Here is a 10,919-nt window from a genome sequence, read left to right on the forward strand (position 1 = left end):
CTCTCGAGTCCTTGGTCCCTACCTCGCCGCCACACCCTACTCTGCCAGCGCAGCCCTGGTGGCGATTCGGGAGGTACGCTAGGCCAAGGCCGCATCACGCCCATCCACGACTTCAGCCGTAGCGGTACAAGACCAAGAAGGCCTCGCGAGGACCACGACCTTGGCAGCCGGAGACCAGCCTCAGCAGGAAGACGCCCCCAGGGCTGAAGAGGCTACACTAGGCAACTAGGCGCTGGGGGCTCCGTCACCTCAGGAAGCGTCTCAACCTCCGGAGGACACCAGCCTTGTCAGCACACCCACCCTCGTCGAACATCCAGTGTACTTCGTCAGCACGGTGTTGCGGGACGCAAGGGCACGATACCCCATGCCTCAGAAGCTCTTACTCACGCTCTTGGTGGCCTTGCGTAAGCTGTGGCACTACTTTCAAGGTCACCCCATTAAGGTCGTCTTGGCCTACCCACTGGAAAGGGTACTCAGGAGCCCTAACTCCGCTAGAAGGGCCACCGAATGGAACATCGAGTTGCAAGCATTTCAGTTGGAGTTCAGCACAAACAGGGTCGTCAAGAGAGCCGCACTTGTAGATTTTGTGGCAGAATGGACAGAGGCGCCAGGGCTCAAGGCGGGCGAAGATCGGTCTCTCTCCCCAGGAAGTGAAGCACCTGATGGCTAGGTCATGTACTTCGATGGAGCATTCTCGCGGCACGACGCGGGGGCTAGTGTAGTGCTTATATCCCCCACTCAGGACAAGCTCTATTACACCGTACAACTCTGTTTCCAGTAGGGCGAGAAGGTTTCCAACAACATAGCAGAATATGAGGGCCTCATGGCAGGCTTAAATGCTGCAGCAGCACTGGGAGTGAAGCGCCTCATCGTCAAGGGCAATTCACAACTCCTCGTCAACTTCTCCAACAAGGTGCATGAGCCGAGGGACGAGCACATGGAGGCGTATCTTGCGGTAGCACGCAAGATGGAGAAGTAATTTTGGGGACTGGAGTTGTAGCATGTGCCCCGCGGCACCAACCAAGAGGCTGATGATATCGCCAAAAGGGCATCCAAGCGGCTGCCTCAGGAGCCTGGCATTTTCGAGTAGCGACTCTTCAGGCCATCAGCGGCACCGTCTCTTTCGACCATAGCACAGCCTCGGGAAGAACTCCCTCGCCACCTTTGACAGGAGCCCCGGCCTGTGGTCCGACCTCGGGAGCATGCTTAATCTTGGCGCTGGAGCCTCAGGAGGGATTGTGGACCACGGAATTCAAGGACTACCTGATGCAAGGGACGCTGCCAGAGAAAGAGGAGGACGCAGAACGCATGGCCCGGCAGGCCACGGCCTACTGCATCCAAGACGGTGAGCTATACCGGAAGCGGCCAAATGACGTTTCCCTACGTTGCATCTCTAGGGAACAGGGGAAGGAATTGCTGGTTGACATACACGGCGGAGATTGCGGACACCACTCATCATCACGGACCCTCGTCGGCAAGGCGTTTCGCAGCGGGTTCTACTGGCCTACGACACTCAGCGACGCGGTCGAGCTGGTGAAGTCCTGTGAAGCCTGCCAATTCCATGCCAAGCAGATTCATCAGCCTGCTCAGGGCCTACAGACCATCCGGCTCTCATGGCCATTCGCAATCTGGGGGCTGGATATCTTGGGCCCGTTTCCTCGAGCACCTGGGGGCTACTGCTACCTCTACGTCGCCATCGACAAGTTCACCAAGTGGCCAAAGGTGGAAGCCGTCCGCACCATCCCAGCCGGTTCCGCAGTCAAGTTCATCAAGGGCCTCGTGAGCCGGTTTGGGGGTCCCTAATCGCATCATCACCGACAACGGTTCGTAGTTCACCAGCAATCTCTTCAAAACGTATTGTGCTAACCTTAGAACGCAGATATGCTATGCTTCGTTGGCGCACCCCCGGAGTAACGGCCAGGCCAAACGCGCCAACGCGGAGGTCCTGAGGGGCCTCAAGACCAGGACCTTCAAGAAGAAGCTAGAGGCCTGCGGTAGGGGCTGGTTCGACAAGCTCCAGTCCGTGCTGTGGTCCATCCGCACTACCGCCACCAAGCCGGCTGGCGAGACCCCGTTATTCCTCGTCTACAGAGTAGAGGCGGTCCTCCCTCATGAGGTCAGGCGTCGCTCCGCGCGGGTCCTAGCGTTTGATGAGGCACAACAGGACGCCATGCAGGGGATGGACCTCGTGCTGGGGGAGGAGCGCAGTCGTGAAGCCACACTTCGAGCAGCAAGATACCAGCAGGCGCTACGCCGGTATCACTGTCGCAACATCCGCCCTAGGACTCTCGAGGTAGGTGACCTCATACTCAGGCGGGTACTCTCCAGGGAAGGGCTGCATAAGCTCTCGCATATGTGGGAGGGCCCATTCAAGGTTGTTCATGTTTCCAGGCCTGGTGCCGCGCGCCTAGAGACTCGGGAGGGGGTACCCATCCCAAACACGTGGAACATCCAGCATCTCCGGAAGTTTTACCCCTAAAGAAAGGCCCGGTGCCTGTGAAGCTCGCCGCCCATGACACTCTCACGTAATAATGAGTTGGGGCTGTACATGCCCCGGATTCTACGGAGAGCCTCCCTCGGTCCTTGGGGTCTCCCGCCCACCCCTAGTGGCAGCACTTAGCTCTGCGCAGGTGAGAAGACGTCGAAGACTAGACTAGGTGCTGGACGCGGCTTTTCTTTTGCTTTCTGCAGTTGGCTTGTTCTCCCTTGTTTGAACCTTTATTGAAGTTGCTTCTAGTGTTATTTGCCATCTTCTGCCCCTGTTCTCTGTTTTAAGCTTTTGTCTGACTCGTTCTCTCTCCCACAAACCTCGCGAGGGGGCTGCGCGGGCGCCCTCGTGAGCCCTTCCTCTCTTAATTTTCGCGAGGCTCTCTCATTTGAGATCGCAGCGGGAGCACCCCTCCCAGTCCATGCCTCCCGGGCATCGGGACACAAAGCACTGGGCCATAGCCGGCAACCCTCACAACCAAGGTTCGGAAATGATTCTGCCAACAGATTTTTTTGCAGCTCTTAAGGCGCCCCGCGAGGCCTCAAGCAGGCACCTCGCAAGGAGGAAACTACTGCAAACATCCCGGGCTAAGTTCTTCCTATGCGCAGACACATAACAACGACACCATAACACAACACTGGAACAGTAAATGCAGTACAATAATCAGGGGATCATAGTCTGTTGCACGCCCCCACAGGGCCCCATACCTCTCTCTCTCTCGATCCAGGAAAAGGATGAAAACAAAATAAAAGCGGCGGGCGCCTTGCAAAGGCTCCCGAGGAGGGATCTACGTTGTCTTCCCGAGCTCAATCAAACTCTGCCTCGCGATTCACCGGAGCACAGCTACGGGACGACCCGCTACCGCCCTCGAAGTGGGCACGGCAGCGTGGTGGCTGCTCGCGGCCATCGCTGGTGGAGCTTTCGCCGGAGGAGGAACCGATGAAGCTCGACGAGCTGCGGTCGCCGCCGGGAGCGGATTCGCCTTCGCCCTCGTCACGGCCATCGCCAAGGCCGAGCACCTCGTCGCCATCATCATCTTCAGGGCAGCTCCCAACATGGCCGCCATCTTCTCCGAACACCCTCACGTAGAGGATCGCGTCGCCGTTGTACTTGAAGTGGAGGGTGTACCGCCGGCCCGGGCCACGCGCGCGGGCAAACGTCTGCCAGCCCCGGGTCAGGGCTACATTGTCGGCGACGGAGATCTCCACCGCGACCCAGGAGGCCATGCTGTAGCAGCCGTCCGCCTGCAACCAGAGCCCGCCGGTGCCAGCGGCCGGCAGTTCACCGGCGAATAAGCGAGGGAGCTGGAGCCAGTTGCCGGCTAGATTGTCCGACCACACAACGAACTCTGGCAGCACCTCTGCCGAATGGAAGCGCGGCCGGGGAGGCCGCGCAGCCACGACACGCCTTCCTCCTCCAATAGGGTTGCCTCGACATGGGCGGCCACCACCGCGTGAAGGGCCACCATCGCATCCATGATAACCCACAGCAGGGGTCGCGGGATGCTTGCGAGGATGACCGCGGCTGCGCTTGGGCGGAGGAGAGCTAGGCCCTTCCTTGCAAGCCTTCCCCTTCTCCACGGCAGAGAACCTCTTCACAGGCCCCATGGGGCACTGCAAGCAACATGAGTGAGGAGGGAGAAGAAGCTAGTGGAGCAAGAGGAGATGGGCAACGGGGGCTGTCACCCCTTCGTATTTATAATCCCAAGGAGGCCAACCGTCGGCCTCCATGATCAAAGGTAATGATGACTCTTTTTGCATGCAGCACGGATTTGTCAAATCGGGTAGTTGCCTAGGCAGCATGGGGAAGCAGAGACGCCCACATCCAATCAGTCGCCACCCATCGACCATGACCGCAGGCTGTTGGGGCCCGCGGCGCTCCACACTTGCCCTTTGGCTTCATTGCTAAGCCAAGTACGAGCATGCCTTGGGCCTGGGGGCTACTGTCGGCGTTCTGCAAACGGCGGTCCCCAGAGTTGCCTGCCTGCGGCCTACTGCGTGGCTCAACTAGTGGCCCAGTACGGCCCGTGATCATCAACCAAACACTCAAGACCCTCGCGAGGGGTCAAGCCTCATGGGGCGGATGACACAAGGCCTCCTCAGGGGCGGCTTCACCAGGCAGGCTCGCAAGGAGGCGGAGAGATCAAGGCAAGGGGTACCTCGCGAGGTGCCCGTGACGAAAGCCATGACGATCAAGACCAGGTGGGCGCCAGGCAGGCGCCAACCTGCGCAGTGTCCTTGTTTCCTCTTTGGTGCAAAGGGGGCAAGCGCAGGAGCGGAGTACCGAGGCATCAGGAAAAGGTTTCCATAGCGGTGGAAAGAGATCAAGACCAGTAGAGCGGCAGGACGGAGGTCACCGTGGAGCCCAAGACAGCATCATCACCAGCACCTTTGGCAGTCGAAGACCACCTTTAGTCTAGATAGCTTGTACTAGTTGTCCCCTTTCAAAATGGCCGTTGTTGGATCCCTTCCCGCTCAATATTTGGGAAGAGGACCAGGGCTTCTATAAATAGAGATAGCCACCACAGTAGGAGAAGGAATCCTTCGAAGCAGAGCACCACACCACCACAAGAACACCTCTCGTTGCGAGGCTGTTCTTCCTCCGTACTGTTCATCATCAGCCCGAGAGGCAATCCACCACACCACACACTGGATTAGGGTATTACACCACAATGGTGGCCCGAACCAGTATAAACCTTGTGTCTCTTGTGTTGTTCATTGATCTAGCTTAGCAATCGCGGCGAGGCTGAGGGCATGTTTCTGTAGGGAGAAGATCTTTTGTGTGCACCCTAGTGTTTGAACCTTAAGAGTTTTGCCGGAACCCGATATCCGACACCTTCCACCATGGAGCCAAATCCAGCGAGGACGTCCTCGAGCGCCTGAATCAGCTCGGGGAGCAGAGCGACAGGGCTCTCCTTCGGTGTCACCGCTGACCCCTAGAGCTCGCTCCCAAAGAGTTACTGCCGCGCCTTGCGGAACCTTGCCTCGAGGGAGAGGAAGGCGCTGCGCTCCATGGTGGCTGCCTTCTCAGCCTCGGCAAGGCACGCCCAGTCCGCTTCCGCCTCCTTCTTCAACTTCTCCAGGCGGCCACGCTACGCGTCCTGTTCAACAACCGCTTCAGCTCAACGTCGCGATCAACAACCGCAGCCTCCTGGGCCTTTCGCTTCTCCTCTTGATCCTGGAGGTGACCGGCCTGGGCGGCCTGCTGATCTGAGAGGGCCTTCAACTCAACCTCCGCTGCATAGCACCGCTCCTGGGCGTCCTTAGCCTCCTTCAGCGCCATGTCATGCTCGGCACTGGCTACGCCGGCCACCTTATGGGCATCCTCCATGGATACCACGGCTTGACTCCAGGCTGCCCGGATAGACGCATCGGCCAGGTGCCACCTCGAGACCAGCTCTAGGTGCTCCGACGCCGTGCTCCGGTCCGGACCCCGAAGATCACCCTGTAGCTGGTCCAGCATGGATCGGGCCTCCTCCAGGGCTCCAGAGGCAGTAGGAGCACCAAGGACCGAAGGCGTGGTGGGTGGAAGAAGAGGTGCTCTCGACGCGAAGACTCGTGGAGCTGCGGCACGAGGAAGGACAGGGGGCTCCGGAGGCCTTGCATCCTCAGCAGTCGCCTCGGGGATGGGTGCCTCCAGGGTCAGCCCTGCCGCAGAAACCGATTCCTCCCGAGGCTGGGCCTCCGAGCTTCGAGAGGACGGCGCCGCTGCTGAGTTCACAGGAGCCGCTGCGCCCCTTTGAGCCGAAGCCGCAGCAGCCGCAAAGCCCTCAACCTCGGCGGCCTCCGCACCCCCCTTCTTCTTCTTCGCAACCGACTGCGGTCTAATATCAAATGAAGATATTAAGCATCACATCGAGATCCAGGAGCAAGGCAAAGAAGGAACACTTACTGGTCCGTGGCGACGTAGCTCCTCTTCAGGCTCATCAGCGCAGGCTTCACGAGCGCGGCCGATGCTGCGTTGTTGGGAGCAGGCAAGCACGCGGTTGGCACCGCGCGAGTTGGCGATGGTGAAGGATGAGTGCTGCCCGGGGGAAACAGTGCCTACCTGCCCCTCTTCACGGCCACTCGCTTCACCTTCTTTAAGGAGGCCCCCAGATCTCGTGGTGACCACGGCAGGGCGAGCCAGCTCCATGACCGGATGTGCGTTCTCGTCCTCGTCGTCGGAGAAGCTGCAGAGGAGGTCTCTTTGCCTCATGGTAGAGGATTCCCCCTCCCCCTCCTTGGTGGCTTTGGAGAAAGGGTCGTCGGAGGATAGGTCCACCAAGGAGGCGGTCGGCGGGGGAGGCCTGGTGGACAGGAGCCCGCGCTCATTGAAGACAAGCATGACGGCGGCAGTCTCCTCCCTGTCTTCTCGGTGGTACAGTGGGAGGCAATCATCTGGAGGGCTGCTCGGGTCCTTCCCGATCAAGGAAAGCAGGACCTTGTTAAACTTCTCGTCAAGCAGGCTGTCCTGGCGCAGCCGGAGCTTGTCTTCGGCATCCCAAGCTTCCATAAGGGCTGGGAGTGCTCCTAGAGCGGCACCAGGTGCTACGTCAAGAACTCCTTGACAATCATGGCCCCCGTCAGCTTCTCGGCCTTCAAGTCGGCCTCCATCTTCTTCATTAGCGGCCTCAACTGGGGGTCGGTAATCTTCTCAAAAGACCACCCCATCTCAGAGGACAGGAGCCCGGTCGGCAACTCCAGTGGGACGTGGGAGCACTTGGCGTCCATGAGGACCCATTTGTTACAGACGTCCTGCACCTTCTTCCCGGCAAGGAAATCGCGTTGCTACCATGGGCCGCAACAAAGCCAGCACACCCTATGGGCTGGTGGCCATTCACGCGGAGGTAGAAGAAGTGGCGGAGCATGGCGATGGAAGGCATCACTCCCACGAATGCCTCGCAGTAGAAGGCGAAGATGGACAAAAGGAGGACAGAGATGGGATGGAGGTGGAGCGCGTGGATACCGTAGTGGTGGAGGATGCGTAGAAGAAGCGAGATAAAGGAGGAATCGGCGCCGCATAGACGTTGTGCAGGAACATGGGGTAGAAGGTACTGTTCATGGGTTCCGTCTCGACGGAGGCGATCCAGAGCGTTGTCTTCCCCCATTCGCTGTCATCGCTCGCCATCAGGAGAAGCGCAGTCTGGAGCTTCTCCTCGGCGATGGAGGGTGTGATCAGCGCTAGCTCATACTAGGCAGGGCCGGCAGCCGAGGCTGTTGCCTTAGCTTTCTCGGCAGCCATTGGGCGAGAGCTTGGTGGGAGGATCGGTAGATCTGGAAGATTTTTCCTGCGTAGGGAGAGAAGGGGATCTGGAGCAAGATGAAAGGAAGGTAATGAAGGCTCAGCGGCAGGTGCCAGGTCCTTTTGTCAGCTGGAAAACGGTTGCCGAGGCAGCATGGTGAAGTGGAGACACCCACGTCCCATCAATCGCCATGCGTCGTCCAAGGCTGCAGGCGGTTAGGGACCGCGGTGCTCGGGTGCTACTGTCGGCGTTCTGGATACGGGGCTACCAAGACTTGCCTGCCTGCGGCCCACTACGCGGCTCCATCAACGGCCTGGTACGGCCCAGCTTCAGCATTGACAACTCAAAGCCCTCGCGGAGGGCCAAGCCTCACGAGGCGGACGATGCCAAGACCTACAAGGGGGTCGGCCTCCTCAGGCTGGCTCCCGAGGAGCAGAGATTTCCATGCAAGGTGCACCTCATGAGGCTCAGCTGGATGAGCCATGACGACCAAGGCCAGGCGGGCGCCAGCGGGCGCAGAGTACCAGTTTCCTCTTTGGTGCAAAGGAGGCAAGCACTAGGCGTGGATCCCGAGGAATCAGCCAAAGGTTTCCATTCTGGTGCAACAAGACCAAGACCACCAAGACCGCAGGACAGAGGTCATCGCCGAGCCCACCACAGCGTCACGACTAGAGGCTTTTGCAGGCGAAGACCGCTTTAGTCAGGATAGGATGTACTTCTTGTCCCCTTTCAAATCTGGCCGTTGTGGGATCCCTTCCCACCAACATTTGGGAAGAGCATTACTCTGATCCCAAAAATCAGTTCCCCCGAGACGATCAATGACTATAGACCAATCACGCTCTTAAACTGATGTCTTAAGGTCATCACTAAAACACTGGCCAACTGTTTGCAAAAAATCATATTAAAGACTGTTCATCATAACCAATATGGATTTTTAAAGGGGAGAACTATTCAAGATTGTCTTGCTTGGGCATATCAGTACATCTACCAATGCCAACACTCAAAAAAGGAAATTATGCTCCTGAAACTAGACTTTGCCAAAGCATTTGACAGAATCGAACATGAGGCCATGATTGACATTATGAAAAACATGGGATTTAATGATAAATGGATCAGCTGGATTCGTTGCATCTTCTCCTCGGGCAAATCATCGGTGCTACTTAATGGAACACCTGGCCGCCAATTTATTTGCAAATGCGGAGTACGACAGGGTGACCCCTCTGCTCTCTCATTTTCGTGCTTGCGGCCGACCTCCTTCAAGCGGCCATCAATGATGCTTTTCAGCGGGATTTACTACGTCTACCTTTCGTCTCACCAAACCAAAAGGATTACCCAGTGATCCAATACGCCGATGACAGTATTTTGATCTTACCAGCATGCACGCAACAAGCTTAGATCGTCAAGAATATTCTCACTGATTATGCCTCCTCTATTGGGTTAAAAATAAATTTTCACAAATCCACTCTCATGCCCATCAATTGTGACCCAGAAAAAAGTGATGAGCTTGCAAACATTTTTTGTTGTGTTGTGTGCAAGATGCCATTAACTTATCTTGGGCTTCCACTTGGCACTACTAGGCCCACTGTTCAAGAGCTCATGTTTCTAGTCTGCTCGGTCGAAAGACGTTTATCTGCCACCTTGAACATGATTTCCTATGGCCGTAAACTCTCTCTCCTCAACTCTGTGATTACCTCGCTCATTATCTTTGCCATTTGCACTTTGAGGTTGCCGACAAAAATCATTGAACTGGTGAACAAAATAAGAAGGAAATGCTTATGGCTCAAGAAAACTGACTAGGGCGACAAAATTAACTCCTTATCCTCTTGGGACATGGTGTGTCGCCTAAGCCTAGTGGCAGTCTGGGTGTGATCAATCTTCATATTCAAGGTGATGCCTTGTTGCTAAAATATCTACACAAATTCTACAATGGCTTGGACACACCATGGGTGCAACTTATCTGGGAGACATATTACACGGACCAAATCCCACATGCTTCCGATGCATGCGGATCATTCTAGTGGAGAGATGTGGCCAAGCTAATGCCAACATACGGAGGTATTTTGATGGCAAACGTGGGAAACGGTCAAAACATCCTCTTCTGGAAAGACATGTGGAGAGACGAAATGTTGGCTGAGTCATACCCTCACGCTTTCTCCTACGTAATAAATGAAGATATCTCCGTGAAGGATTTCTTGGGCATCACGTCACTATGGGAGGCGTTTCATCTGCCTCTTTCCCCACCAGCACATGCAAAACTGAGGCACTTACAACTTGAAGTTATGGATGTTTATATTTCCAACGAGCTTGATCAGTGGACATACACTTCGGGCGCCAGCATCTTCACCACAAAAAATATTATACATTATGCTTCAGAGAGATTCAAGCACACCAAGCTTTCGGATGGATCTGGAAATCAAAGTCCACCATGAAAATTAAAATCTTTGGTTGGTTGCTTCACTCAGATCGCCTCAACACTAGGAATATTCTTAAACGACGACACTACAATATTGGAGAGGTTCATGATTGCATTATCTGGGGCCTACACATTGAAGATATGTTGGAACACCTCTTCTTCGAGTGCCATTTCAGCTCTGACTTCAGGTCCCGCCTTGGCCTCTCTTGTCCTCCTGGTAACTCAAGGCCACAAAACATTTCCAAAGCCAAGGAAGACTGGAATCGACCACTTTTCATGGAGTTATTCTTGTTGGTCGCTTGGAGCATTTGGAAGGAGCATAATAACAAACACTTTAGGGGGATAACACCCTCAAAAACCTCCTGGTTGGATAGACTTAAGGTTGATATCTCCCTGCTCACTTATAGGGTTAGGGAAGAACAAAAACAGTACATTACACTCATCCTAGCCACCTTGTAATTCAACTCCTTTCATACCTCCCCCGAAGGGGGATGGACTGTAATTACCATGTACAGTGCTACTAATTTACCTTAATATATATACACAGTAGGAGGTACTACTACTATTTCTGGTCAAAAAAACATTTTGGAAGAGGACCAAGGCCACTATAAATAGGACTTAGCCACCACCATAGAAGGGGGAGAGATCCGAACGGAGTGAAGCCATTCCTCCTTCGCCGGCACTCTTGAGCTCAAGAACACCTCAACTACTGAGGTTGTTCATCCACTGTACTAGTTCATCTTGAGCCCCTCGAGGCAATCCACCACAAGGCTGGAGTAGGGTATTACACCGCA

General features: G+C 55.7%; 1 pseudogene; it reads left to right on the top strand.

Moving 5' to 3' along the window:
* The first annotated feature begins 7,262 nt into the window (after positions 1-7,262).
* On the top strand, positions 7,263-10,584 carry LOC119292674 (annotated as a pseudogene).
* The last annotated feature ends 335 nt before the right edge of the window (positions 10,585-10,919 follow it).

Source organism: Triticum dicoccoides, chromosome 4B, assembly GCF_002162155.2.
Source record: "Triticum dicoccoides isolate Atlit2015 ecotype Zavitan chromosome 4B, WEW_v2.0, whole genome shotgun sequence".
Classification (NCBI taxonomy): domain Eukaryota; kingdom Viridiplantae; phylum Streptophyta; class Magnoliopsida; order Poales; family Poaceae; genus Triticum; species Triticum dicoccoides.